This window comes from Coturnix japonica, chromosome 8 (assembly GCF_054131305.1).
Source record: "Coturnix japonica strain WE chromosome 8, WE-NBRP24, whole genome shotgun sequence".
Classification (NCBI taxonomy): domain Eukaryota; kingdom Metazoa; phylum Chordata; class Aves; order Galliformes; family Phasianidae; genus Coturnix; species Coturnix japonica.
The window spans coordinates 6,902,257-6,926,224 of record NC_140670.1 but is presented as its reverse complement, the minus strand read 5'-3'; the positions used below and the strand labels follow the sequence as shown (position 1 = coordinate 6,926,224).

The window sequence follows — 23,968 nt, the reverse complement described above, 5'->3', positions numbered from 1 at the left end:
CCAATTAATGAATAGAGACTGTTGTGAATTAATTTTTCAAGGAAAATGAATCATTCTGGGAATGAAATGTATCTTTTGAAACTCTTAGGCAGTATCTAACAGTGGCTTCTATCCAGGCTGTTCTGTGATTTTAATAACTTCAGATATTGGGTGCTCAGCTGTCTCCCTCAGTCACATGAAAACAAGCCTCATAAGGAAGTCCTACAGCTACCCCCAGGTTGAGATATGTATGGAGACACTTCTCTGCAGGGAAAGGGTTGGTCCAGTGTGGTTTGAGTATTCCCAATCCATTTTTCCTTCAGAGGGAGCAGAAGGTGCTCAGAACTGAATAGAGCCAGCAGTGCTCCCAAGAGCCCTGGTCCCCTTCAGAATTGTCACTCAACATTAGCACTGCCTTGGTCTGCAGCCTCAACACTGGGCTCATAACTTCAGCACTAGGAATGCATCTGTTTGCATTCAGTCTGAATTTATCATGGGTTCCAGGTAAAGATAACCCTGGAGCTGAGAATGTGATGCTCACGATAAATTCTTAGCAAAAGAAGTGAATGTTCCCATCCTGGCAGTGTTATTCCGGCCTGCTTGGAATGCCTTCTGCACCTGGGTCCTCCCAGCAGCCTCCATGTGGAGGAGGAGATCCTGAGCCAGTTTCTCCTTTTAGCCCCTGGTGTTTTTATTAAGGTGGTTGTGTTGAAATCCTATTTCAGATATAAGTAGTTAAACTAATCACATGTGGCCAACTGGCTGAATAAATGGAGCTGTGCTCTATGACTTACTGAAATCCAAATCCTGACCAGGTTATGCTGGTGATGACCTGCGTATCATAGTCACTCACACTTAAAATCGTAAGCCCAGTGCTTAGTCTGCAGTGCTGCCCTCAAACTGAATCATGACCTGCACTGTTGGCTTCAGGTGTTGCTGGGTGCCTCTGTCTGCATGATAAAGACCCCTCTCTTGTTGGTGGGGGCAGTGCCATCATTGCTATTAATACTCTGGAAAGATGTAGGCCGTGTTGCAGGCCACATGCATGTAGTTAACACAAAGGCAATAAATCAAAGGCTGATCGTATAAATCACATAGCTCTCTGTAGCCATTTGAATACGTAGGCATCAATGGGAGTTGTCAGTGTACATGCATCCAATCTGCTGTTAGCAGATGCAGGGTCAGGTCCCACCACTTCAGACTGACAGCTCCGCTATGTCAGGTAGGAAGTCGTAACCTCGTCTTTCACTTTTCGGGGGTTCCAGAATGGGCATTGCTATGGTGATTGAAACAACACAGTGGTATTGATGCCTTCTGTAGAAAGGGGCTGTAATTGCATAGATGTGCTCAATTATACAGAATTCTGTATGAGAAGTAACAAAAATAAGGTGCATTTTCTTAAGGCTCTTGGGAGGGGCACAGTACACATTTAGTACACACACAGAGCAATCCACAGAATAATCTGTGGAAAACCTACGCTGAAGTATATTTTACTTGTTACCATAAAAACAAAATACATTGTATAATACAATGTGAATGTTATGTATTTACATATTTCTAATTGACTCATTCAAAGAACAGTTTCAGAAAGGTTTACTTGGGGAAAAAAAATGATTCTGGTGAAATGAAATGGCAGTATGCACAAAGTTTACACTGCCAATACATTCTCCCATTTTATTCTGCCTGCAAATTCATCTCAGCAGCAATTAAAGGGAGAAAAAGAGGAAACCTACATATTTACAGTTGCCAGAGCAATTAGATGTAAGCAAGTTTTCTACCCCTTATATGCGTGTTGTGAAGGTGGTGACATTCAAAGGTCATTGGGGGGGCAAGCTCTTGTATAAGGATTTTGAGGTGCATCCAGCTCAGGTTGGTCAGCTACTGCTCCTCATAACAGGCCCTTGACTTGCAGCCTCCTTCCTCCCACTGCCAGCATCCCTGCTGCACCCTGTGCTAGCTCCCATTTATGAAGAACAGATGTGGAGATAAAACCCAGCATTCACCTTCAGAGCTGTTCCTTACAGGTCAGAGCTAAAGGATTTAATGAAATAGTAATGAGAGGCATGCCACTACCTCTGTAATTTCTGTAGCGCAGACAAACGGAGGTTATCACTCACTAGTGCTCTGAGTCTGGCATCTTCTGAAAGCATGATTCTCTTTTAAAAGAAAAGGTTTCAGTTAATTCTGTCGTGTACGTCACACCCTGGGTGATATATGAGTCTTATTAGTACGTACAGATTTATGAGACAGCATATGGTCCTTGAAAAGAAAAATCTCTTAAATTATTGCATTTTGCCTCTCTGACCTTTGTTCTTGCACAAGGTCAAACGACACTTTTAAAATGTCCCCTGCCACGTTCCTTAAAGGCACAGAGTGCTGGGGTTGGCTGTGCACCAGGAGCAGAGTGAGGGCTGTGGCAGCACCTGAGAGATGGGAATGGATGGCTTTTGTAGTACTTACAGCCCCCATCCCTGCTGAGCCAACCAGAAATTGTGTACATTGGAGGCTATTTAGAAGTAAGCAAGCCTTCCTTACCCATAACGTGTCCTTCTCTTGATGAAACCAATTTGCTATTCAGAGAAGCGGCAAAGAAATGGACAAATAATGATGTTATTTGTACTTCAGGAAGAGAAAAATTAATGCAAACCAACTAAAGAAAAGGGACAATGGAGAGAAAAAGGGAAGAAAGAAGGCAAGGAGACTAGAAGGGAACTTAATTCCTCACCTTCCTCTCACAGCAGTTTGTGTGCCATCTTCAGTACAGAACACCACAGTGTGCTCTGCAGGCACTCGGCCGTGGGAGTGAAGAGCCAGCAGACCCACCTTCTCCCTGACACACATGCAGAGCTGTGAACCACTGGGAGGTGGCAAAGCACACTGCTAAATTATAGAATTAGAGAATTCTAGAATCATGAAGGTTGGAAAAGACCTATGAGGTCTTCAAGTCCAACCATCAACCCATCACCATCATATCCACTAACCATGTCCCCAAGTACCACATCTCCATGTTTCCTGAACACCTCCAGGGGTGGTGGCTGCACCACCTCCCTGGGCAGCCTGTGCCAATGCATTGCCACTATTTCTGAGAAGAAATTTTGTCAAATATCCAAACTGACGACAAGTGACATTAAACAAACCATCTGAGAGGGCACTTCTTCATCCTCAGAAACCACGTAGAAATGGTGCTGTTTGGAACCTTGTGAAAGAAGCCTTTGCTCTTTCTGCATGTTCAGTGTGACCCCTTGCACTCCTAAGCAGCAGGAGGCTGCTCAGGCTGAGCTCAGCAGGCAGTGCTTGGGTGAGAAGGACTCTTACTTCCTTGCTGCAGAGGGATGCTGTGGGGCAGCTGAGGTGGCTGGGGAATATTCTGGGACAAGGCTACTTTTGAAAGGAGGAGTATGATAGAATCTAGGACAAGTGAAGGAACTTAAGTCAGATAGTACTGTCTGCTGCTTCTCTGCAGTGATCAGGATTTCAGATCTTGATCCATAATAAAGTTAGAATGAGAGGGAGGCACACTTGCATGCCGGGCCTCCGTGGGAGCAGGTATGTGGATGTAGTGAAAGGGCTTGTGGTGAAAGTCCCCCAGAGAAGCATTAGAGGTTGACACAGAAGCATCCCAGCAGGAGTGAAAGGGAAGTGCTGCCTGAACTGACCTGTTATTCTGTGAGCAGTTAAAATGGGTTGTCTAGTAGTATTACTTTTGGCCTGAGCTTAAGTATGTGCCTGTGAGTGTATGTACATATTAAATAAAACACAGAGCTGGAAACCTCATTTTCCAATTGCATCTAGCAGAGATACCATGTAAAAACCCGATCTCCATGGCCCTAGGGACAAGCCATGCTACAGCTAAATGGGAACTGCTTTAGTCCTCCTCCAAACTTACCTACAGTTACCTCCTGTTTTGGTAGCAGTGACTCAAGTGAGTGCACAAAACTGTGTCCCGTTGTTCCTGGCAGGTAACAGGAATGAGGTGTGGACAATAAAAGCAATCACATTCCCATCATGGGATATGCTGCAAACTCTGGATTTTTCCTTAAACTGTGAATTCAAACAATGGCACTATTGGGAGTAGACCAGAAAGTAGCTGTAAAATACACGTTTGCTACCAGGTGTTGCCTTTAATTCCTTTCATGTATTATGTCTGTCAGATTACCCATTTTCTATTCACAGTGCCCTCCAGAATCCAGCTGCAGTGTAGATAATGTAGATAGTCACAGGGTTTTGTTTGTTTGTTTTGCCTGTTGATAGATAATAATGTGTTCTTGAAATGAATTACAAGAAATCAGACCTTTCTAATACAGAGGTTTATTAGGAAGGTCTAGCATAATAATTCAGCTTCTTCTATGTGCCCGAATGACTACGCTGTGAATTCTCTTCCTTCTCAACTTAATTCAAGGATCATTTCCACAACTCGATTTACTCTTGTACCTTCTCCAGCTACGCTGATTGAGGTAATAGACTGGCAAAGAAAACAAATCAAGGCTCACATCATGGTACACGCTATATTTTGCTCAGGCTAAATTATATGTAGTATTCCAAGTACATCATTCTTTGCTTCTAGTAAAGGAAATGGAAAAGACAGGCATTTTCAGGGAGGTTGCGCAGTTGCAGAGTATTTGCTGTAGAAGATTCTGCAGCTTCTTCTGAAATTCTGCAGCTAACACTGTAAAGGAAAGGCTGCACAAAGGAAAGGGGAGAGCGTGAGAGGGAAAGCTCTTCTGCCACAGCAGTGCAGCTGCAGAGCTCATGGCACAATGCAGGTGTGGGGCTGTGTGGGTAAGGCTCAGCACGCACACACAAGCTATGGTCTCAGAGAGCAAATGTCCCAGTGCAGGCATATGGGCTGTCCACATCTGAATGAGGTGATGGAGGAAGGTAAAGTAACCTTCATGAGTGAAACACGGCAGAGCATGTTAAAATGTGTTTCTTTTGTGGTCTCAAATCAATTGCAAAGTGCTTATGCTGTTTTTTGTGAATGTGCCACGGCAGCTAAGCACGTTTTGACATCCTGCACTGGTTGCTATTATGCCTTTTGAAAACCTGCTGATTTGGAATGCATATGGTCATTTCAAATCGTTGGCTTTGGCAGAGCTCTGTGATCACAGGAGGAGGATCATTACTCTGTTTACTGTTGTTACCATGCCAGTGTGATGCTATATGAGATGGAAGTGCTGAATATAAGTCTTTTATAGTTATGTTTGAACAGTCAAATAAAAGGATGATTTGAACATGCTGAGCATTACTCTTCTCAGATATTCTGATAGAAGACATCGTCCTGATGACATGAAGGGTTTCACGGCTGCAGCTTTCTCAGAATTTCACTGCAGCAGAAGGCAGCACTCCTGCAAGATCAAACATGGTTTAGCATTGCAAAATCTAGCACTTCAAGTATCACTTTAAATGGGATAAAAATGAAAACTCTGTGACAGGGAAAGGAAGAAGCAGCAGCAGAAGGAAAATCAAAGTGGAACACTTGGGTGTAAAACAAAGCCCCTCTCAGCCCTCCCCATCCCCACTGTTTGGAAACATCCTCACATCTGGTCTGATCCTAGAAGAGAAAGAGATTTTACATCTTTTGCTATTTCCTTCCACTCACAAAACAAAACAAAAACAAGTGCATTTTAAATTACCTTTAACAAGAAAATGATGTTTATTTTATTAATTTCAGTAATTTTGGAAAGTCCAGGCTGCAAAGATAACTGTAGCGGTCTTATAAATGGGACTGATAACAATGTCTTCCTCCATTTTTCTTTTCCTACGGTGATGGCATTATTCTGGAGATCAGATTGTATTCCTGCTGCTGTATAAGATCTTTACCTGTGCAAGGTAGCCCTCAGATGAGCTGGATTTCCCAGCATGCATGACTTGAAAGCGGTGTTAGAGGAGTACCTTGAGATGCAGCAGGTGAAGGGGCCAGGGCTTGTTGGCTGCTGGGTTATAGGTGGGCAGTGCCCCTCTGTACCTCCCTGCTGAGCCCTGGGCAGCCCATGGCTGGGTCAGGTGCTGGGAGAGGACTGGTGCAAGGAGTGCTCACTGCACTGCATTGGTCAGTGCAGGGAGGGATCCCCAGTGTGCAAAGTTAATCAAGTTGTGGCCTAATTAAAGCACATAGCTGCATTTCTGTCTGCCTGCGGTGCCTAAGACAATAAGCTCCAACAAAGAAGCCCCGGTGGTGCTGTTTTGTGCATTTCCTAAGAGGTCAAATAACTGGTATTTGAAATGTTGATCATATTGAGAGAGAAAAGGGTAAGATTTGTTTGCTTTGTCCCTCCTAGCATGTTGGTTTTAGTACCTATTATTTGATAGTACTATTTAAACCATATTTTCCATTCCATGGTGGCTAAATACTAACAAATAGAACTCCTGAACTGATGTAACCTTAACCTCTACTTTGTCATATACAAAGTTTTCTAATATACAGAACAATTTGAAGTCAAGTTTCAGTTTTAAAGAATCCCAGGTGTATTTATGCTGTCAATCTGTACAGTGTCTCTAATGATCACCTAATCACTCTAATCACTACTGAAATATACTTTACTGGTATTTTTCTGGTTTTCTAAAGGATTGTAGAGAATTCAATGGTATTTAATGGCTGCCATAGAATGTATCAACCAGTTTTCCTCCTATTCATTTTATCTAACGTGTATAAGCAGTAAGAGTTATAACACAAAAACATCTAAGAAAGCACTTTAATTTTGGACAATAATTGAAAGTGCATTTGTTTTAGTAACCACTGTTACCTTTTAATTAATAGACCAAACACCTGAATATCTTGTTAGTACAATCATTCTGATTTTTCCCCTTATGCTGTAGTCATCTCTGTCATAGGAAAGCATCACAAAATGAAACCAAAAGTGAATGACCTAGTATTTTTTTTATCTGAGCGTGGTATCAATTCATATTCGTTGTTCCTAACCACTCAGGAAATGGTGAGCTGCTCTCATTTAACTGACCATGGAGCAGAATCTGCTTTCTCTGCAGTGTGCCAGGTGATTTCTGCTTGCTTCTGCTTTGGGCTTGTGAATGAGAAACTGTCATGAACTTTGGCTTTCACTGAGCAGCTACTCAATAGTTTGAGGACCTGAAAAATACCTTGAAAGAAATGCCATACAACTTATACCTAAAAATACAGCTGCACCTGAGAGCTACAGGAAGACCCAGCCTGGCTTTCCTCTGCTGTCTGCTGCTCAGGGCTGCCTGGCACCTCTTTTTGGTCCTTCAGGATACTCTCGTATTTGTGCTTCTAACACTACTCCCATATCTCTCCATTAAACTGCTCTGAGATCCAGAATCTGAGAAGTCCAGCATCCTCGGATGGGGGAGACAGGGTGGGAATTAAAATGGAATTTCATCAATAACCAGAAAAGTTCCTAACAAAAGCTCATTTTTAGGTTTGGTGAAACTTCTTGGTAGGGGAGTGGTTTCTAATAAAGTGCTTTTGGTTGGTTAAACAGCAATGGAATATTTTCGACCATTTAATTAGCCAGGAGGAGAATGATTGAGAAATCAGTGTGCTAATGAGAAAAGTTTGCATTAAAAGGCTCATCAGCCTCATAGTAGTAGATAAAAGAATATATGAAACTCATGACAATTTGGCTCTAAGTATAGAAGTGACATACATACATTTTAGAGAGAAACATTCTTATATCCTTTATTAACTAGTTTTATTATGACTTGCAAAAGAAATCTGGCTTCTCTAATTACGCTAGACATCCATAATTCACTGCCAGCTCCTCTGGTAGTCTTTGAACCTAACCAGCAGGACAGATGCAGGACAACTTCTTTTCCTATCAGAGTGCATAAAAACATGTGCCCAAATAAATTCATGCCTTCTTGGAGAGAAGGCTGCAAAACAAAACCAAATCAATGACTAAATACTGCAGGCATGATGACCTCCCCTCCACCAGGTTACAAGAACAACCCAGGGGTCAGTTTCCAAGGTACTATTGCCATGGTGGTGGCAATCACAACCTTTGCATGTCCTGTCATGGACTAGAGATGTGTTGTCAGATGGTGTTTTCTATTTCCTTCCCACTTTCCCTGGTCTCTTGTCTTCCTTCCAGGATTTTATATCTGAAATAACCTTGTCAGTAGGGACACAAAGCTACGTCCTGCATGTTGTTACCTCCACAACAAAACATGACTGAGGCAAGTGCAGGTGGTCTGAACATCTGCAAGGGCTCTGTCCTGTCTCATTCATTGCCTTATTGCAGCTGCAGAGCTAACAGTTTTTCCTAACACTGTGATTTATTTTTTGAGGAAAAATTCATCTAAGTGATAGCAATGCAAGCAAATGAATGTGGACGTACTGAACTGAGATAGAACCACCTGGGTTTTTAGTTTGTTTTTTGCTTAGCGATTCAGGGGATCAACACGTCATGGTTGTGAGCATTTTTCTTTCCTGACAAGACTCACAGAAGTGTGTATTTAGGCTAGTTAGCCTCTTTAGCCTGCTCAGCTTCTTGCCACCCACATGCTGGTGCACTGAAACCAGACACAGGGAGATTCCTCTGCCCCCTCTGTTCCTCTCAGTGTCTCTGGTAGGTGGGTCAGAAAGCCAGCAGGTGCCTTTATGGCCACGCACACTGACCTCAGGCTTCACACAGAGCTGTCGCCTTCCTGCTGCAATACGTCCTTCTTCTCACATGTGAGTTCTATTTGCTGCATTGTCACTTTATTCTCTAATGCATTTTCTCTCTGTCCTTTGTTAGCTGAGGTTGTCGTAGCCTTCCATGGACTAAAAGAAAGGGAACACAATACCTGCTAAGGGAGATGTCATGGCCCTTCCATGCATTCATTCTCAGCATGCTTTTGTGCGAGAAGCGAGAAAAGGGCCGTGATCTGTGCAGAAAATACATATGGTAGGGGAGTAGCATTGTAGCTACAAGATTCAATAGCATTTACTTAGGTAACACTTCTGAGTCGAGAGGATCACAAAGTACAATCTATAAGGATACACATCTGAAGGGGGAAAGAAAAAACCCTGCTGAAGCTATACTGTTGCTTTTCTTATCAAGAAAAAAAGATAGCAAGCAGGTAATGTTCAAGGAGAGTGAGGAAGTCCAGCAAGTCTGTAATAATAGATGTCTTGAAGTATTACACAGATCAGGTAACCCAACTGGACAAGTTTTATAGATGTTATTTCTCACTCCTTGAGTCTGCTGCTTCTGAAAATAGTTTTAGTTCTGTGGCGTGCATGAGAGGAGGCTGCTGTCATCTTAAATAACCTGAGGAAAAGGGAGAATTACAAAAATAAAAATGAGATTTAAAGAAGTAGTAAAGAAGAGAGAAAGCAAGTTTTTATTCACGTCGTGGCCCCTTGCTTCCCTCTTGCTCTGAGTGAGGAAGTGCTCCAGAGAAATCAAGGTGTTGCTTAAATAGAGGAGGGAGATTCAGTCATTTTATTTCATTGTGTGATGAAACATTACCCTCTTTGGATGTGTTGAAATATGGTACCAATTAAGGGCAGACCAGCAAAACTAACCACGAGGTTGTTACAGAAAAGGGTTGAAGGACACCTCATAAAATGTTATCAAGCCTTGGCAGTGGGTGACAAGGCTGGCAGACTGGAAGGAGCTAAAGAACTGAAGGGGGGAGCAATGGACAGTTTCTGTACAGCTTTTTCTGCCAGTACCTATCTTTTTTCTTACTTCTACCAAACTCTACCTATTGAATTCTCTGTTTTCATTACTGATGACTGACCTTCATTATAGGACTGGAACAAGCCATAAGAAAATGTGTTTATGGTGCTGCAGAACATTATCTAGAAGGCACTTTTGCAAAAAGTCCAGGAAGAGGAACAAAATATTGGTATAAAACTGCCAAAATTAATTCAGACTAATTGCTAAGGGAGAGTTATATAAGAAATTTACAAATAAGATATCTAACCTACTAGAATATGATTTCCTATGAGCTTGTACTTGATATTCTTTTAATCCTTCTTCTTGCTTTGTCTCGCAGCTGACATGCTCAATATCTGCTAAATGGACACAGGGAGATGCTTGGCTGGCTCCTGACTTGCAGGACAAATACATGTTGAGATGAAACTGACTCCCCACCAGAAGGTAAGTAACAGTCTCTACTTGATACAGTTGCCTACTAATGATTAATGAATCAGATGTCTTAACTCTGTAAAATTATGTTGAAATTGCCCAAATGGTGTCATAAGTTAGTAGTGAAAGGACTGGAACAGACACAAGCAGATAGTACAAGTTACGTGTTCTAGTTCTGCTGGAAAACAGAAGAATTATCTTAGAATCACAGAATGGCTGGTGTTGGTAGGGACCTTAATGGTGATCAAATTCCAACTCCGTGCTTTGGGCAGGGTGGCCACCCATCAGATCAGATTGCCCAAGGCCTTGCCCAGCCTGGCCTTGAACACCTACAGTGATGGGGCATCCACAGCTTCCCTGGGCAGCGTGTGCCAGTGCCTGACCACCCTCTGAGTAAAGAATTTCCTCCTAACATCCAATCTAAGTGTCACCTCTTTTAGTTTAAAGCCATTCCCCCTTGTCCTATCACTGTCTGCACATGTAGTATTGTGTTAACAAGACATCATTTTAAAGATTTTAAAGAGCCATCCAGGGAAGTGGTGATTAGCTTCTCTCATGTGTTTTAAGTCAGGGAGTGCTTATCCAAAAAGAAGAGACAGACTGAGTGTTTAAGAATTTGCTTTATCTTGCTCATCATGAATACATTTTAGTTAGGGACTAAAATAAAATATTTAAGGTATCAGAAAAACAGGAGGACTTGCAGTGACTGTTTCCCCAACAGACTTCTTTCAGACTGCTCACATATGTCAGTGATACAAAGTGGTGCATTTGCTGAGGTAAAGACTTTGTGCCAGAGGGCTGTAGGACACATTGCCTCCTCCCTTGGGGCTGCAGGTACCTGCTGCAAGACACACTCATCACTTTGCTATCCCTTCCCTTAAATAATAAATGCAATTACTGTTTCCTGGCCTACGTGGCTAGGCCTGCTGGGTTTTCATCTGAGTTCTGGTTTTGAGCAAGATGAGGGTTTTGGTTTCGATGAGAGCTTGCTGATCATCTGCTGTATCTATTCATGGCATCAGATATTTCCCAAGGTATGGATTCTAAATAATGTTGTGGTTCACATTCTGTTTTGAAGGAAAAAATGTCTACTTGTCAAGAAGTTTTTGAAAACAAATTTATAATTTATTTATTTTTTGTTCTTGTTGTTGACAGTCATCTGTAGTTAGTTTGAAATGACCTGAATGTAATATGTTTATTCTCTTTGCTAGTTGAGTAACTTCCATAGATAATTCTTGGTTTAGGAACTGTTTTGTTTGTGAACTTCAAACAGGCCAGGAACTGCATGTTCCCTGTCCAGCCTGACCCTTCAGGATAAGGTTTCTGTTAAATCTAGGTAAAAATGTCAAAAAACGTGTCTTTGGAGTGTTCCTTCATAGTCGCTTATGATGCATTTTATTCACCTGCTTAGAAAAAGTACACAGAAATTGCCAGCCATGGTGAAAGTAAACTAGAGTTTTTCATGCAAATAGCTCTTCATGGTTTAAAAAATGTTGCTTTTTGCATCTTGTATTTTGTGCTTTTTAAATGTGAGTGGAATAGATTAGTATAATGAATATGAATTTCTGCTAAAACAGTCCAGGGAAGAAGTAGATGCTTTCTGGGAGATATTACTGAGCTAAATGTGAGGTCCTGGTCTCTCTTAAAGTATAAATTGATTAAACTATGTCAGACCGGCTGATCCAGCGGTATCTCCTCATTTAAAATCTTATGATTTATCTATGCCATACATATTGTACACACCTCTATACTTGAGTTATGTCTTGCACTTAACTTCTCTGTGGTACTTAGCATTGACAGGGGAAGAACATTTACATTTTAAAGTGATTTTTACTGTAAGTTAGTGGCAATACCTGTGTACTCTTGCAGTGTGTATGTAAATATGAGGATGCTCTAAAGGTATTCTATTATTTTGGCCCATGTAATGAAAATCAGTTGTCAGTGGGATAGTAGGAGAGGTTGAACCTTGCTGACAAAATGCCGTTCCGTGTTGTTGCTGTGTGACAGATGGCAGCAGAGGGGCAGTCTGACAGAATGGCATCTGACATGGAACTGCAGATGAAGCAAGGGTGTGTCATTCTGTTCCTCTATGTGGAAACAATGGCACCCAGTGACATAGGAGCTTGCTGAGTGTTTGTGGGGACCAAGCAGTGGATGTGAGCACAGTGAGGCAGCAGGTGGTGCGTTTCAGTGGTGGTAACAGTGACAGTGGGTCACCTCCTCTCAGGTAGAGTTATGTAAGTGTGGTATGCAGGCTCTTGCTCATCACAGGTGAAAATATGCAGCTTATGGTGGGGACTATGTTGAAAAAAGGATGATTTATAGCTGAGAACTCGCTCTATCAAATAGTGTTACTCTGCTTTTTGTATCTGTTGTAGTTTCTGTGGACATAAATAGGAGGCATTACTTTTAGAGTGACTTACCTATATGCAGTAGGTACAAAAATGTTGTGTGCATTGAAGCTAAGGAAATATATTTGTGGCATGTTATGACTAGAAAAAAAGTCACCACTTGAAGATGCTTTGAGGTTTGGAGCTCTAGTATTAGTCCTTGGAGAGAGGACTGTGGTTAGGCAATTACGAATGCGTGCTAAATTAATGAATCCCACTGCTTTATCACAGAGCTGAGGTTTTTGAGGGAATATTTGCAGAAAAAAAGGTTTCTCCTTATTCATCCACATGCAGGATTTTCTCTTCAATGATATTTCTTGCTTAATGTCATGGATGCTAAAGATGAAGTCCTGGGGTAATAGGTTATCTGTTTCTATGCTGTAACTTTCATTGTGCTTTAAAACTGTAAGTCACATGAGGCGAATAATTGTATTATTTAATTTCTTCTGGTTCCAAATTACCACAGATAGTACGTAACTTAAAACTGTCATCTCTCTCTACATAAAAGCAGTGTATTTTAGATAGATTAGCGGTCCTTTCGTATTGAGTGATACAAAAGTTCAACTCAACTGACATCAGGACATCGGAATACCAAGAATTTAATACCCCCAAGTTTGAGATATTCAAGTCCAGCTTAGCTGTCTGGGTTGGGCTGTGTCTAACAGAGGGATGGGAAGTACTGAAGCCTTACAGGCATAGCACATTAGGAACTCACCCTTGGGGGGAAGAGCCCTTTTTGTGGTCCCTGATCTTCACTCAGAGCCTGGAGAAATAATCCCAGGCAGAAATCTCAGGGTGAGGGAGAAGTATAATTCATAATAATGCTTTTAATCTCTCTTTACAAGAAGAAAGAAAAGAAAAAAGAAATGCAGGATCATTTATGCATATTGTATATGCATATTTACAGAGACATACTCAAGTCTCTGATACGTGTGCCAGACTCCGAGTGAATTTATAACAATTGTACTTTACAAAGCAAAGGGGCTGGGCTGGTACACGGGGTTGTGACATACTGGCACTTCTCCCAGGCTGCCAACACGTACAGTTGAATCTCATTTTTCATTTCTGTTCCTCCTGTGAAAAATAAGGCTTAAAAACATTTATTGAAGTGCAAACCGCTGCAGAGGTGTCTACCCACTGGCAGCCCAAACCAGAGCCGCTGAGGGATGTGAACTGGCCTTTCATTTCAGTAGCTGACTCAGAGGTGATATGGCAGTGCAGAAGTCAATGCTAAGTGCTACTCTGCAAAAGAGTGGGGAGGAATCCCATCCAGAAGATTTACATATCCGTCTGAGTGTCCCTTTTGTTTTTATGCAGACAAAGCTACATCTCCATCTTCTTAAAGTCCTAAATAGTATCCCAACATGACAGTGGATATTCCCCCTCGGCTGGTAATTAATCTTTATGCTAAGATGTAAAGTCTAGATTTCCATTTGTTGTGCTTTTTGTCCTCTTTCGGCCTCTACTTGGTATGAGCTGCTTTTTTACCAGCTTTGAATTAGGTTTTGTTACAGGTTAAAGTTCTCCTCGCCATATTCTAAATTAAACTTCCGTGCCTTTTCAGTCTGCATACATTCTTTGTCAGGGATGATGCAGAAGACATTAAGGAGTTCATTAAAAAATATGATTAATTAATTTTATTACAGTAGCACTTAGAAACCCCTGCTGAGACAGGAGACCTATTGCAGTGGGAACTGTAGGGACACATAAAAGAGTGAGTTTCTGCTTCAAAGAGCCGAAAATTGAACCAGAAAAGACATGTTTCCCTTGGCTTCAAGGGAAACTGAATAAGGGCTTTTGTGATATTCTTGAGCAAGCTGAAGCCCCGTGTTTCATTGAAACCTTTTCTTTTTCATTCTGCAGTTTCATAAAAAAAAAATAGATGATGAATGAACCCAGATTCAATTTTCAATTAAAAGACTCTCAGACTATCTGGTGCTCTCTCTCCCCACAGCCTGCACCTTTTACTTTCTCCATTCTTTCTCTGCAGGAACTATACAACAGCCTTGAGCTCCCTGATCCTCTTCCTGCTAACCTGTTCAGGCAGCTGTGTTTGTGTCTTGCCATCATATTTAGAATAGTGAATATTATTTTCAGATTTCAAAATGGAATCTACTGCTCTTTGGGGTTTTTTTTGTTTTTTGTTTTGCTTTGTTTTGTTTTGTTTTTGTTAGAGCTGTAGTTATTTGAAAATACTAAAAGTTAAAGACAAAAGCAGGAAGAGCATTACTGGCACAGGCATATGAGGCTGGCAAAGGAAAAATGCAAGATAGACCTATTAGGATGAGTGGACTGTTCTGCCCCTTTGTTTGCTTTTCAGATGCCTCAGATGTTCTGCAGTCTGTGGCTTCTTGGTGTGTGCCTCAGTTTAAATTTTCATAGTACTCATTTCACCGCTTAGCCGTGTCATGTTGTGTTACCCCGTAGCACCACGCATCAAAACTTTATAATGGAACAAACACAACAATCACTTCAAACTAATGCTGCCCCTGTTTCATTATTCAGTGCATTACATCACAGGCTGCCAACAAAGAAGATCTTGGAGTTACATTTAGAGGCATATTTACGTAAGGAGTGTGTGTTGCGGGGGGAAGTTTGTCCATTTGGTGGCATTCTTTTTGTGTGCACTCTGTTCTCCTCTTGGGAGAAGAAGTCCTTACTCACTACAAGAATAAGAGGGAGAGACAGGCATGAATTGTCAAAGCGCTACCTCTTAGTCATAAAAATCTATCTTTAAACTCTGCTTCTTTTGGTGGAGGAACGTTTGTATCAACCTTATGCTTAGTGTCGCCTCATTTTGCAACTCTAGTTTATTATTAATATAGTTGTACATTCTTGAACAGAGCTGAGAAAAGGATGTGCATAGTCTGGGTGTAGTGGCTTTATGTTCAGCGAAAGCATGATTGTGCTGAATATTTACAATTAGTTGCTGTCCTGGTTTAGAAAAATATCAGGAAAATCTTGGTGGGGTTAGTTTGTCTGTTCTTATTTTTTTTTGACACAAATACTGGGGAGAACTATGGCAGAATTTGGCAAAATATAGAGCATGCAGATGAGCACCATAATAAACAGACAAACTGATAATAATATGAAGTCATACTGATCGTTCTCTTGGCATGTTGGGGTTTAGTGCTGATGACTTATTATACTTCATACTGTGATAACAAATATTCTTTGGTATGCTTTGGGAAGGTAATGAAACTCTACTGCCAGGTTCTGACACCTTTACTTTGAATTATCCATCAGTTATCATGTGTAGAGCTCCATGGACTTAAGAAGGAGTAATGTATCTCTGAACATGGCAAAAAAAGGATCTGACTTTCACTCTTAGGAAAAAAAATATCTACAAAAATTAGATATATAAGTCACATAGGATGATTGTTTTAATAAAAGCTTTTGCACCGTTGTTCTATGGAAGCAGGAAATATATCTGCTTTGATTTAAAGAGGTGTCTTGCTGGATGAGGTTATCAAAAAGAACTCCAGCAGAGGACACAAAAGCATTCAGAAAAGGCACAATGAATTTTGACTGCTTTTGAATCTATTTATCAAAGCCATTGCCATTCCCATTTCGACACAGGTGGAACAATAATAAATACCGAACAAAGCGACTCAATCTGTATTCAGAGCATTTCAATACATGGAAAGTTAAATGCAAAGAAAGAAAGCTTGTGGAGTCAGACCTATTGACTCCCGCTACTTCTATTCCTCATTGAAAATGAATGGTAGATAGTGCACAAAGACTGGCAAGATGTTTACATTACTGCGATTAACATATAATAGGCAGCACATTCTGTAACATGAATTTATTATTCAACTGAATCAGTTATATTCTACATCATAGGAACACAATCCAGCTATGAACCTTGGCATTTTCTTTCAGTTTGACTAAACTTACATGTCAATTTCTAAACGTTCTGGAGCCATATTATTTCTCCAGCTGCCATTTATCCCTCTAGGAAGGTCTTTGTACACGAATGGGCCCCTGTCTGGTAAAGAACTGCTTCTTCTGTGGAAGACAGGCAGTGGGAAGAATCCTCATTGAAGTTTTGAGTCTTGGCTTTCATGAGAGTCATTCCCTGGGAGCAGCCAAGCATGGCACCAATAGCTCACTCCATGTTCATAATCTTCCAAAGATCAGTGTCTGCGCATTTCTCTTTCCTTGGATTTTTCTTTCACTGTCCCTACAAGCTTAAAGGGAATTCCTAGGTGGAATTTCACCCTGCTCAGGGACATAATGACCACAAAGGCTAAAAACTGAAATTCAGTTTATCTCTTTTTGTCTTGAAATTTCCAAGGCTTTCTGGCTTTCTCTGTTTTCAGACAGTATTCAGCGAACAGCCTAGCACATCGCTGTTTGCTTTTTGGTCATTTGATCTGTCCTTTGGGCAGTCACATAGGCATTTCTCATTTCAGACACCCTCACTCTCAGCATGCTGCAGCATTTTCACAAAGCTGGTTCAGAATCATGCAGCAAAGCAAGGAAGTGGATTTCAATTTTGAGTTGCTGCTACTGTTGTCAAAGTTCAGTGCATTAAGCATGGATTTTGTTTTCATTGCTCTCTTATAACACCAGGAACTACATAAACTATGAAACACGTGCTTAATGTAAGTAAAGTAATGGAGAAATATATTGTTCTTGTTATTTTAAATGTCACACAAGATCTTGCATTCATTTCAGTGGCACAATGAAGCAAGCTGCAGTTTTCACAAAGGCACAGTTTTAGGCTCTGCTAGTGAAGAGATGAAATGTTCTTTTGTTTCCTTTTGCTGCTCCTCCACAGCAGCACAACGAAAATCTGCCTCCATGTTGGAGCAATGCAGATTGCTTCCTTCTTCTGGCTGCCTTTAGCTTGCAGGGTGGAGGATTTTATGTCCCCCTGCTGTCTACAGCCATATTTCCTGCATTCAATTTGATGTGCTTTGTGTCATCTCTAACATATCTGTTTTCTCAGTTCAAATACATTACATTGCAACTCACTACAGTATTAAATTGAAACTTGAATGCAGTCATACAGGAAATGAATGAGGACAAAAGTATATATGAAAGATGGCTTGGATACTGACCATACATTAAGGTATGAGCTCCCCAAATGGCTAATGCAGAAAGAAAAGGGCAATGCTGCCCATCCTCTTGAGGCTGTCACAAATAAATGTTTGCAGACTATAGTGTCAGTCCCTGCCTTTGTTCAGTCCCTGTAATGCTTATGTTTCCACTGGTTAAAATATATATATATGTATATATATAATCATTTCTACTCTACTTTCTATGGGTTTTTATCACCCTCTTACTTCCCTGGCTGTTGCTGAATAGGTGAGACAGTAGCAGAGACAATCTCACTGTCTGCCTGGAAGAAAGGAAAGCTGTAGCATAGGTATGTAGCTGTTATGTTTGAACATGCCAATACAAATTTCAGTGTATTTACGGGGGGGGCAAAATTTCCGCAACCTGCTGGAGTTCTCTCTTGTGTGCTGCCCCTAGATTTTTTGTAGCCATGCTGCAAGTGGCTGTGGGGTGCCAAGAGAACGGCAAATTCAGGCCAGCTGACCTGTCTGCATGTAGGGTTCAGACATACCTCGGGTCAGGCACTGATACACTCAAGCTCTGCCAGCCTGCTGGCCCATGCAGCTGCTGGTGAGCAGGCGCTGGCAAAGGCTCAGAGCGATGCCCCTGGCTCACTCGCTCATCACCTGCTGGATGCAGCAGTTGGCCCTGTAGCTTTCCAATGCCGGGGCTGTGACAGCTGGTGATGACAACAGGAGTAGAGCCACGCTGAACAAACATGCAGATTTCAACCAGCTGTGACCAGAACTGTAAGACAAATCAGAGCACCACCACCTCCATCCACCTTCAGTGGCTATACTATATGTCTAATCTTGTTAGTGCTAGGCACCTTTGTTGCAGGAATAGAATTGAATCACTATTGAACTACTGGCTACAAATGATGAAATCATATTATCATATTTCCAAGCTTAGATTTGTAATCAAATGAAAGTTCTTCTTATGGTGTGTTATAGAGGATTTAGTGGCATCAGACCAGTTCCTAATAAGCAGATGTTTGTGATACAGAGAGAAAACATCTTTGCATTTGGCACCCTTATCCAAAGTATCAGTCCAAAGGAAGACTATGAATATGGAAGTAAAAGCATACAAATGGACTAAGAGTGACTCTCTTAGTTCCCTTATTTCTGAACTAATTTTTCCACTCTGCCTGGCTCTGCCACCAACTTGCTTCTCCTGCAGTTAGGAGAGCACCATGCACAGCGCAGCTTGTGTCTGTAGTGATAGCAATGAAGCAACATCAAACAGCTCAAATTATCACTTAAAAGTCAGTAGTTGAAACAAATCACAAAAGGTTGATCAAATATAAGCATGAAGAGGCCCTGAATCCCAGACGATACCCACTTATTAGTTGAGTTGCATGAAGTGCAGGAACTTCAGATTTCAGTGAACCAGACAGCAGCAAGAGATGAGTTTCTGTCCTACAGAAGATTTTGAAGACCCTTGCCATGGGGTTGTGTTCCCGATATTCCATCTCCATCACTTCCACATACGAAGGCTCATTCCCTCTTCAAGTGTTTGAAAGCATTTTTTTTTCTTCCTGAAAGCCTCTGTTTTCATTCTTCTGCCCAGCTTTGTTGTTGTTGTTTTTGCTGACACTCTTCAGAAATACTCTGAAACCAAAAAGCACTTGAAGGCCATAACTATAAACTCCCCTCAGCTATATATGGATTTCCTGTGAGCTGCCTGCCAGAAAGCTTTCAATGAATCATGTCAGCTCTCTTCACTTGCTTTACATTCTTTTCCAGCGATCAGAGGCTGAATGCTCTTCTTTTAATTGGTCCCTGAACTTTGCTTTAATTCTGCCTGATGTGATAAGAGTGAATCCAATGGAAGTCTGTTGGCATAAAGAAGTGTGTTACTCTCCAACCAGCTGTTGTAGACAAAACCAAACTCATTTGAGTGGCCTGAAACAGCAGAGATGTGAGCAGAAGTGTCCCATAGACTTCCACGACTTCTACACTGAAGTATAGGTGCAAGCAGTTAGACAAAAAAATGGGCTTAGCTTCTCACTTCCATTCTCATTCAGTTTTGCCTAAAACAAAGCTTGGACAGGTGCATACAAAATAGGAAGGATGACTCTTTACCACCTTCTGAATGAAATATTCGTTATTCCCCTGAGTGATTGCAGTTTTGATTGCAGAGATTGAATGCAGTTTTAGATTAGTGCAAGGTTAGTACCAGGAGTTTGATGCCCCAAAGTACTGAAGTTCAGGTATTCTATAACAAAGCAAAAGCCTATTGATTTTTCAAACCTAAATTTTGGCACCTTGTAATCAGGGTGTTCATATAGGCATGTTTTGGAAGTCTGAAAGTAGTCAAATAGTAAGATATCCAGATTATGCCAAGAAATTAAACAAACAAACCATTCCAGAGTAGTTTTCCATGGAACAAGTAGCAGAAAATCAAAGTCACAGTACAATATAAATGTCTCAACTACAGCCCCTCAGTGTGACACAGATGATGCATGGAGAAAGTTAGGAGCTGCATAATGCATGAGTTGAAAAAGAATAGCTTTCACATAAATGTAAGGTTGAGAAAAACTGCATATAATTGAAGGGAGAGAGAAATAGGACAACACGATTTTTTTAAGGCTTTACTTTTTCCTAACCAAATTGATAAAGCAGGCACAAGTTAGAACAGTGTAATATCGAGTCAAATAGTGTAGCATGGAGGCATGTTATTGAGCCTAGCAAGAATGATAGCAGTTCATCACATCATGCTTCATGGTATCTCCCATTCAAGCTATTCCATGTCAGTGGTAAAAAATGTTCTGCTCCCTGCCTGATATGTCTAGAACACTAAACTCTTATAGACAGTAAAAGACTTTTGCTTAAACTGCACATCTACAATGAGCATGTGCCTACTACCAAGTTGTATTTGTGTATTAGGGGAAGATAATCCAGGCCATACAATATGGTATAAGTATGTATTGTTGTTGTTTTTTTTAACTTTTAGGTTCATCTTTGCATTCTGGAATCTTTTCACTGTGATAGATAACATCCCTACTAACAAGCTGAATGTGCAGTTGTTGCCATAAATAGGTCAATATATTGCTACTAGGAAAATCCGTCAGACTTAAAATCTGAAGGTAGTGAAACAAACAAACAAACAAAAAAAACAACCCAAAACATAAGATGATTCCAAAGGCTTTTAGAATTTTGGCCACTTCTCTCTCAAACACCATATGTTCAACATCAGCTCCACTTGCAAAAAAAATGCAAAGCTGTCTCCCAGCTAAGTTTGCAGCACTGATCCTGTACTTTCCCTTGGTACTATGATGGAAAGTGTAAGTTTGGAAGTAGAGTAAAGCTCAGAATCTTAGCAGTCTTTAACTAGTCCTGTCTATTCTGCTCCTTCCCTTTCCCAGCCAACACTGGGATTTGTCCTCGTAGTGCAAAACCAGTGGCAAAGGAAACCTTTGACCAAGATGAAAAAGTTACAGCTACTCGACTAAGACAAAAATAAACCTGATCGTACTGATTGTATTGTACATAAAACCTCAAAAATGTCAATGTCATGAGTTACCCATATTACAAACATGAAATATTTAATGTGCCTGCTGTCAGGCAGATCCACTGAGCTTATGCGCTATCTCAGAAAGAGACAAAATTGTTACATTCATGCGTTTGACTTTCAGCACAGTGCTGTACCATTATCATTTATTTTGACCCGAAAATCTAGTGCTGCACAATGATGGCAAATAAGTAGTAACAGCCTTGGTAGTATAATTTCTAAATGTACATCTTCCAATAAAAACGGTGTGCATGCATGTGTGAAGAAATGAGCACTGGGGTGAAGAGAAGATGCTGGGGAGTTAATGGAAACCTTTTTGACTCAAGTAGAAAGACATAATTCTAGACATAGATGGAAATAGGTTTCCACAGTAATAGGTAAAGCTATCCTCGTATTGCTCTTTCATCACCAAACCCCACACAGCTGTATTTGGCACAAGAGGTGTGTATGATTTTGCATGTGAGCAAATTCCTAGCTGGGCCACCTGAGTAGAGGCATAAATACTCTGTCACAGCCTGGGTGGTCTGCTATAATAATTCAGCATTTTTTATTCATGGTTATGACCATTCTCTCCTCATCTTTGTCAAACCTGCAAGTGGTGTTAGTGAGTAGAGACACAGCCACCGCTCTGCTGGTGCTGAAGCTGCTCTGGGCACCTTTGCAGGGTGCTCTGCTCTCAGATTTAAATCCTCTTCTCTAATGCAACACAATCTGTGTTTCCAGCCCTGTGTTCGATAACCACCACTATAACTCATCTCACATACATGTCTAATCTATTGGAATTTAAAAAATGCTGCTTAGCTGGGGGAATTATTTTCAGAGTCAGCTGCAAAATAGCAAAGCATTAAAATATACCAGGTGAAATAGACACAGGTAAAAAGGAAAGAAAATAATTACGACCAGAAAGTTGCTTTTTCAAATATTTGATTTTAATAAGTTCAGGGTTTTTTTTAGTTGTTTTTGTTAATCTGTTATTTAGTGTCACAGCTGGTCTTAAATCCTCAACATAGATACATACATCTTGCATATATCCTGAGGTGTTACCAGGCTGAAAGCTGCACTGGATTGTACTGTACTCTCTTATTCCCAGACAGTAGGAAATGATAACACTCTCTTTTCCATAAATAATCGTGAACTATAATAACAGTAATAAAATAAATAGTCATGAAGTTATGAAACATAACACTGTAACTGTAGTGACTAATTATGCTTACAGTCCTTAGCGTTTATTTCGCATTCTTGAGAAATATCTTTGCTTGCAATAAACACCAGCACTGACAGTATGATAGCAGCAGACAAAATGCCTACTACTCGAAGTGCCTCTGCTCCCCTCTGTGCAAGATGCTGATTTAAGATTGGCCTTTGCATGGATTCCTGCTTGAACTTCCTTACAAAAAATGGGGCATCTGGAAGAGGATGTTTAATTTTGTTTGAGATATGATATCTACGGGGAAGTAGAAAAGAAGAAAAAAAATATCTCACCGAGTTATGACAGGGAAGTTGAAGTACTGCGTACTTTACTTCTCACAAATGCATGTATTATAAACAACAGCAGTGAAAATGGAGTGGAAGATTGGTCCAAAATGGAGGGAGCAATGGTATAGGGAACAGGACTGCAGTTTGCATTTGAATCCTGCCATAGCCTGGATTCAGAAGTCTATCCTTGGTCATTAACTTTTATGAAGTGCTGATTTCCCTTTTGGCTTCTGCCGGTCTATCAGCCCTGCAGCGAGGGCTGTCGTTCTACACACAGCTGAGCCACGTAATTGCTCAGTGTGATGATCCTCGAATACAGCATTTGCTCACAACCCACCTTTCAGCAGCTACCTAATAGCTCTGAGACAGCCTCGGTCTGCCTGACTGAATGACCACTAATGACCCAACTGTTCTTAGGAAGGCGTTGCATGATTTTCTGCCAAGACTTAAAATGTTTCCGTGGTATTTAGTACTCGCCATGTGTATGATGTGGTGTCAAGCCAGCACTAAGCAACCAGCTGTTCTCAAAGCCATCTTTCTTTCCTTCTCCCCCAGTACTTAGACCTTGTTTAAAGTTCCTGGAGCTTGTGCCTAAGGCACACTTTGAAAATCACAGGATAGTGCTGCTGCTGTTCTTTATGGCCATTTTGATCAGTTCTTGTGTTGGTTTTCAGAAAATAAAATGATTCTGAGATGAGAAAACGTCTGTCTTTAACATGTTAGGTTCTTTCTCACCCCTTCTTGGAGAGTACTGGTCAGTGTGAAGGCTTAAGTGCAGTAATAGAAACGACATCTTCTTTCACAACTTGACAATTATTTCATGATTCACAGCTTCTGAAGTGCGCAGACCAAAGTCTCAAACAAAACAAATAGTTCATGCTATGTGCTACCTTAGTATATAGGAAAAGGGTATCACTGTAAACTTGTGTGCTATACAGATGAAAGAAGGGCTTTTTCTAAGTGACTAAGGCACTGAGAAGTAAAATGACATATTGACATCGCTGAGGGACTCAGTGCAAAAAACACAAACCTGAAAATGGTGGTCATCTCCAGAACTCTCTGGGAGTGCCTTCCTCCTCAGATTAAGCTCTCTTCAGCTTGTGCAGCTTTAACTAGTATTTCCAAGTGTTTGAAAGCATGGAGGGTAGGCCACAGCTGGAAGTAGTGGCCCAATTTCCTCCTGTCTGAGTTTAGGCACTGAGCTTGGGCATGTATGTGACACTGAGGTCCAGATGTGTTCATGTCAGGGTGTGATGTGAGCTGACTCACTGTGTGTCTCTTTCCATCTGTATGTCAAGAGTTCTGAGAAAGCTGGCAGTTGGCTGTTTGAACAAAGCAGGAACTTGGAAAAGCTGATATTTTAGTAGCCACTCCCTTTTGATATAGACTTCCCCCCTCCTATGTTATGGGGATTGTTTATGTATAGTAAGAATAATATCCCTCTTCCATGTTTGAAAAAGACTTTTTCTTCAGTCTGTGGGTCATCAGAGC

General features: G+C 41.0%; 1 long non-coding RNA gene across 1 annotated transcript in view; it reads left to right on the top strand.

Moving 5' to 3' along the window:
- Positions 1–23,968, top strand: part of LOC107315543 (uncharacterized) — a 210,439-nt gene that overhangs the window by 96,735 nt on the left and 89,736 nt on the right. The window contains exon 3 of the long non-coding RNA XR_001555956.3: positions 9,943–10,046. This is a non-coding gene — a long non-coding RNA (uncharacterized LOC107315543). The remainder of the gene's footprint in view (positions 1–9,942; positions 10,047–23,968) is intronic.